Source organism: Orycteropus afer, unplaced genomic scaffold (assembly GCF_000298275.1).
Source record: "Orycteropus afer afer isolate SDZICR_OR568_19922 unplaced genomic scaffold, OryAfe1.0 scaffold00206, whole genome shotgun sequence".
NCBI lineage: Eukaryota > Metazoa > Chordata > Mammalia > Tubulidentata > Orycteropodidae > Orycteropus > Orycteropus afer.
In genome coordinates, this window is record NW_006921793.1 from 5906819 (window position 1) to 5913961 (window position 7143).

Below are 7143 nucleotides of genomic sequence, written 5' to 3' on the forward strand. Positions count from 1 at the left end.
CTCACCTATTTTGGTCATGTTGTAAGAAGGGACCCATTCCCTGGAGAAGGATGTCATGCTTGGTAGGGTGGAGGGTCGACGAAAGAGGGGGAGGCCTTCGAGATGGATTGACATGGTGGCTGCGATGATGGGCTCAAGTATAGCAGGGGCTGGCGTGGGATTGGGTAGTGTTTCGTTCTGCTGTGCATGGGGTCGCTATGAGTCAGAAATGACTTGACTGCACTTAACAACTACAACAACAACATTATAGGTATAAGGGCCAAGACTTATTTTTGGAGAACATAATTCAGTCTATAACAATAGCCTTTACATCCACATGTCTTTATACATGGTTATAGTTTTGTCATTTTGGTGTTTCTCTGAATGGACCTTTCTGGGGAAATCAGGTCATACATTACTGGCTCTTAAAAATGTTTAGTCAGTTTTATTAGTGGTTCTTTATGATGAACCCTCTATTCCTTTGTTTTTTGACTTGCCTGCCTCAACCACAGTGGACTCTTCTTACTTGCACCTTTGTTATCTGCCTCATGAGCACATATAATATGTCAGGACTTTCATGTTTCCTTCTTTCATCTGGTTTGAACCCACCACCTAGGTAAGTCCTTCCCTTAGTTGGAGGGGGACCACCATTCTCTTTCTATTCCAGGGGAAGGTTTATGGGAACTCTATTACTATTGTTGTTAGGTGCCATCAAGTCAGTGACCCCATGTGACAGAGTAGAACTGCCCCATAGAGTTTTCTAGGCTATAATCTTCACAGGAGTAGAATGCCAGGCTTTCTCTTGTGGACCTGCTGGTGAGTTCGAACTACCAGCATTTTTAGTTAGCAGCTGAATGCTTAACCACCATTGTATCACCATCAAGTTGATTCTGATGCAGAGCGACCCTGTTGGACGGAGTAGAACTGCTCTGTAAGATTTCTAAAGCTATAAATCCTTATAGGAGCAGACTGTCACATCTTTTTTTTTTTTTTTACCAGGGAGCAGCTGGTGAATTTAAACCACTGACCTTTTGGTTGGCAGCTTAGTGCTTTAACCACTGTGCCACCAGATCCGAATTAAAAAAAAAAAAAGCAAACACACTGCCATTGAGTTGGAACCCAGTCTTCCTTTTGAGGAGTGGCTGGTGGGTTTGAACTGCCAGCCTTCTGGTTAGCAGTCAAATGCCTTACGCACTATACCACCAGAGCTCCCAGTCCTCATCAATTCTAGGGAAAGGGAATCACAAACTCTACTTAATCTTTGGTTCAAAAATTTTTTAATCCAGCTTTTCCCAGAAAGGCTTTTATTTGGGACATTGGTTGGGCATTTTCCAAGTCATTCATAGAGCTGATACTTTGACTATTTATTCTGTGTTTTAGGTTGAATTATATAAATGCCAACATTCAACCATTAAAAAAAAATAATTTATTCTGATTTGGGTGAAAGTTTACAGAGCAAATTCATCTTCCACACAGCGTTCATATATACTTTGCCTCATGACATTGACTGAAATCACCTACAATGCAACAGCTCTCCTCCCACTTCCTCCCCAAAGCCACCTCTTCCCTGTGTCTTTCCCTCCCAAGCACTCCTGCCTTGCAAGCCGTCTCCCTGTGTATACACAGCCCTTCTACTCTCCCATGATTGATCTCTCCAAAGAGTGTATCTACCTAATGTAAATGTTCACCTCATATGCCTGTCTTATGTTTGGCTGGAAGCCACAGGAGTGGGTTCTATTCCAGACCTGAAGGGCAGCTAGGGGCCATAGTCTCAGTGATTCCATGAGGCTCTATCAGACCAACAAATCTGGTCCTTTATTTATTTATTTATTTATTTATTTATTTATTAAGTGATTTTGAGTTTTGTTCCACATTGTTCTCCACTTTATCCAAGCTCTCCTACATAGATCCCCCTCAGAGTGGCTGATGGTAGTAGCCAGGCACCATCTAGTTCTTTTGGTCTCATAGTAATATAGGCTGAGGGTCACATGGTGCACCAGTCCCTTGGACTAATTGTTTCCATTTGTCTTTGGTTTTCTTCATTCTTCTTTGCTCTGGGTGAGGAGAGACCCATCATTGCATCCAAATGGCTGCTTGAAAGTTTTTAAGATCCCAGTCATTACTTGCTAAAGTAGGATGTGGCACAGTGTTTTTGTGTAGTATGTTATGTCAATTGAGCTTGATTTTCCCTGCAACTATGGTCCCGAGCCCCCAGGTCTGACCACTTGCTCTCTCCTGGTAGGTGGCTGTGGCCAACAAGTGACTACAACCTTGTCCCTTGTTAGCACTACTATATACCTGGAAATTCTTACAGAACATACAGATACACTTGTAGAAACATTGTCTGTCAACCCTATACATGGTCATGGGCATACTCCCCCCCTGCATAGACATACCTGATTGCTCAGCCTGTCCACCCATGTATCTACCTGTAGATCAATGTTAACATTCAACCATTTTTGACTTAAAGAAAACAACACTTCCATATAGTTCCAAGCTGGACTATATGAGGAAGAATGTGACATCAGGATTGGAGGAAGATTCATTAACAACCTACGTTATGCAGACAACACAACTTTGCTCACTGAAAGTGAAGATGACTTGAAGCACTTATTGATGAAGATTGAAGAATACAGTCTGCAGCATGGATTATACCTCAATATAAGGAGAAGAAAAGTCATCACAATGGTACCAATAAGCAGCAGCATGATAAATGAAGAGATTGAAGTTGTCAAAGACTTCATATTACTTGGTTCTACAATCAACACCAATGGAAGCAGCAGTCAAGATATCAGACGTCGTATAGCATTGGGCAAATCTGCTGCAAAGGGCCTTTTTCAAGTGCTGAAGAGCAAGGATGTTTCCTTGAAGTCTAAGGTGCACTTGACACAAGCCATGATATTTTCAATCATCTCATATGCATGTGACAGCTGGACAAGGAAAAAGGAAGACTGAAGTAGAGTCGATGCTTTTGAGTTGTGGTGCTGGCGAAGAGTGCTGAAAGTACCATGGACTGGTAAAAGAATTAACAAATCTGTCCTGGAAGAAGCATGGCTGGAATGCTGCTTGGAAGCGAGAATGGCCAAACTTCATCTCATCGACTTTGGTCATGTTGTGAGAAGGGACATTCCCTGGAGAAGTATGTCATGCTTGGCAAAATGGAGGGACAAGGAAGAAGAGGAAGGCCCTCAATGAGATGGATTGACACGGTGGCTTGCAACGATGGGCTCAGGTATAGCAAGGATCGTGGGGCTGGCACAGGACCAGGCAGTGTTTCATTCTGCTGTACATGAGGTTGCTGAGTCGGAGACGACGGCGCCTAACAACAACAACACTATGGCTCAATCCATGTATTAAATGGTAAACCCCTAAAGACAAGCAGAGTGAGTTTTAGGCTTTACACCCTGTAACACTTCACATTCAAATGGTCTGGGAAACTGCTAGAGAAGTATGTTGTGAATAGGGACAGGCAGAACATGGACCAAGCAAAGAGCTTATCAGAACTGCTGATGCGAGTCAGGCAGTGGCTCTATGGAGAGTTATGCACTGACTGGGAATCCGTGAACTACAAGGCCTCTTTCCACACTAGAATTTATGATTCTGTAGTCCATGCTCCTGCTGTGGGCATTCAGGAGGGAAGGAGGAACTGGAGCTCTGGCTTCACCTGGTGAAGTCTGGCTCCTGCTCCCAAGAGGAGTGATACTCTCCTGCTTCCCATTTTTGGAGGCACTTGCAGACTGCTCTATGTCAGAATGTGAGTGTGCATGCACTCTTTGTGTGTGTGTGTGTGTGTGTGCATACAGAAGGCTCAGGCAGACATGAGGGGTGGAGCTGGAAAAGCACAAACCAAACACCTCAATTCTTACGTGACTGTGAGGATTTTGAGGACACATAGGTCCCAGTGCAGACCTAATTTCAAAGATAGCTCAGGTCAGTCAGGAGAATAGGTAGGTCAGGCCACATCTGTATTTGTAAATGGAGCTAAAATAGTTCTTTTTCCCTGTGCAAGGATGATGCAGAGAGAGAACAGACTCCCCACCCCACGCGCCCGTCTTTTTCTCATACTTTTTCAAATTGTTTTCAGATTTGGGGATTACAATTTTGAAAAGAATTAGTGTGGTGGCTAGTTGCTATCTGATAGAGCCACTGAGGTGTTTTATGTAGTGTTGAAATGTGCCTAATCAGCAGCTCATGATATAATAGCATGCGGTAAAAGTCAACTCAGACCCCCTGGGGACGGGCTAGTAAGACTTTGTGGAAATCTCTAATAGATTTAAAAGAAGTGGCATTGTGTTTTGTTTTATTTTATATTTCAGGTAGGCATTTTGGCTGCTAACTAGAAGGTCAGCAGTTCAAACCCACCAGCCACTCAGCCAAAGGAAGATGGGGTGATCTACTTCTATAAAGGTTTATGGCCTAGAAACCCAGCACAGGTCGCTATGAGTCAAAATCGACTTGATGGCAGTGAGTTTAGTTTGCTTTGCTTTTATTTATTTATTTATTTTAATAGTAATTTGATAAGGAGACCAAATGGTGCAGTGGTGAAAGCACCCAGTTGCTAATCAAAAAGTTGGAGGTTTGAAACCACAGCCACTCCGCAGGAGAAAAATGTGGTAGTCTGCTTCCTTAAAGATTTACAGTCTGAAAATGTTACTCTGTCCTATGGGTTGCTATGAGTCATAATTGACTTGATGGTAGCAGTTTTACAGACTCGACATGCTTACAGAATCTTTGGAGTAGATAGTCTGTTGTACTTTTTCCCTACCCGTCCCCACCACCCTGCTAAAACTGCTCTCTCCCCCAGTGTGTTCAAGGACTCGATATTCCCTTCCCCTTTGCCTCTAGATCTGCTCTTCACCTGCCTTTCCCCCTAGGAGGCTGCCCCCTATAGACTCTGTAACCTGGACTTCCTTGACATCTGGCTTCTAGTGGCAGATTTTAGGGTGGGATGAGCCTCCCTGCTGGAGGGAGATGGAGGGTAGGGGAGATGAGATGTTGGGGAAGAGATTAGAGTATTGAGTCCCTGGCTCCTCCCTGCAGGGCCAGGCTTTGGAGAAGGCTGCCTCCTTTTCTGAGACCACAGTTCCTCCTGAAAACAAACAAACAAACAAACTCATTGCCTTTGTGCTGGTTCTGACCCCTCCTTGGATTTCCATGGTGATATCACTATGGAAGTAGATTGCCCAGTCTTCCTTCTGAGGAGTGGCTGATGGGTTTGAACCTGGTTAGCAGTCAAATGCCTTAGGCACTATGCCACCAGAGTTCCTAACTAGCTCCCACAAAACTCACCTTCTTAGCCTAGCAGTGATAGTAGCTTCCTACTCTTTTTAGACTTGAGGCTCTTGACTAGTTTCCCTTAACTCTGCCCACACCCTTGTAAATAATCTATGAAACTTTCTTTGCAGCTGCCATCTGTTTCCTATTGAAACCCAGACCAAGATCACCAAGGACTTAATTGGCTAGTTTCCAGAAGTAGATCACCAAACCTTTCTTCCTACTCTGTCTTGGTCTGAAAGCGCCACTGAAACCCATCCACCATGGGTGACCCTGCTGGTATTTGAAAAAGCGATGGTAGAGCTTCCAGCATCATAGTAACATGCATGGCAATGTGAAAAACTGACAGACAAATGGTGATCTAAAGACCTGGACACATATTAGTTCTTATCTTCAGCATCTGACTGTACAACTCTACTTTTATAGACTCCTTCCTCCTCTCACTTTCATTACTCCACTCTCTCCTAGGAAAGTCTACCTTCTTCCTGGTTCTCCTTGATCTTCTTCATGGTGTCATCTGTCTGCCCATCACCGTGCTTGCAGTTCACTTTCTAGCTCTTCTCTTTTCATTCTTTGTTTTCACTGTTCCTGATCTTAAACACAACCATAACTTTAACTAGGGAGCTAATGCTTATCTAACACTTTTGAGAGTGAACATAAGGTGCTTTATGCCATTATTCATTTGAATATCTACCAAGTGCCAGGACCACTCTGGGACTGGGGATATACAGGCATACTTCAGAAATATTGCGAGTTCAATTCCAAAACAAAGTGAATATAGCAATAAAACAGGTTATGTGAATTTTTTCCCCAGTGCGTATACAAGATATGTTTATGCTGTACTCATTGGCAGTGAGTTTGGTTTGTTAGTTTTGTAGTCTATTAAGAATACGATAGCATTATGAATAAGTTTGAAATATTGTGAGAATTACCAAAATGTGACAGAGTGTATTAGGGCTTAAATTCTAAAGAACTTGGTTCATGGTAGCCTGTGGTCTATAGTAGGAGCCCTAACTCCATTTTGAGTCTTGAAGTACATTCAGGTGCCATTTGAAATCTTTCTGATCTCTACACCAGCAGTGTGGCTATACTTAAAAAAATCTGGGACAAACGTAGGGAGGGGTAGTTTTCCCTCAGGAAGAGTACGGTTGAAAGCAGACTCAAACCAAACTCACTGCCATCGAGTTGATTCTGACTCATAGTGACCCCCATTGGGTTTCCAAGGCTGTAAATCTTTACAGAAGTAGATTGGCCCATCTTCCTTCTGAGGAGCAGCTGGTGGGTTTGAATAGCTGACCTTCTGGTTAGCAGCCAAATGCCTTACACATTACACCAGTAGAGCTAGTTTGAAAGTAGATTATGGTCACACAAAGAACTAAGGAAAATGACTGGGTGTGTCCTTAATGATTTAATGAAAATAGCTGCACATTATCTGATTTAAGTTAAAGGATGGGATCCTGGTACTGTCTTGTACCTACCTTGTGGGTATGACTTAGGGCCATACGGTCATGAGTATACCCTAACCACCATGTAGCCAGGTGGTCATACCTATAATCCTTTTTACTCTTCAGTTGCATACATATCCCAACATGGTCCTTTCCCTGTTTCTGTAGTCCCACCTGTGACAGTGATGAATTGACATGCCACTAATCATGATTTCCCTGTTTTTTTATATCATATATAATTAGCCCCATGGCCATGAGTCAGTGGACTCCAGCCTTTGTTGTGTACATGCTGAAGGTTTCCCTCATCCTAGATGATTGTCTTTGTCCTGTTTAATAAAAAGTTCTCTTTGAACATATTTGAATCTGGGGACTTTTTTCCCCTAGCATAAAAGACACAAAGTGAGCACATGCTGTTAGAAAAATGGCACAAGTAGACTTGTTTCCA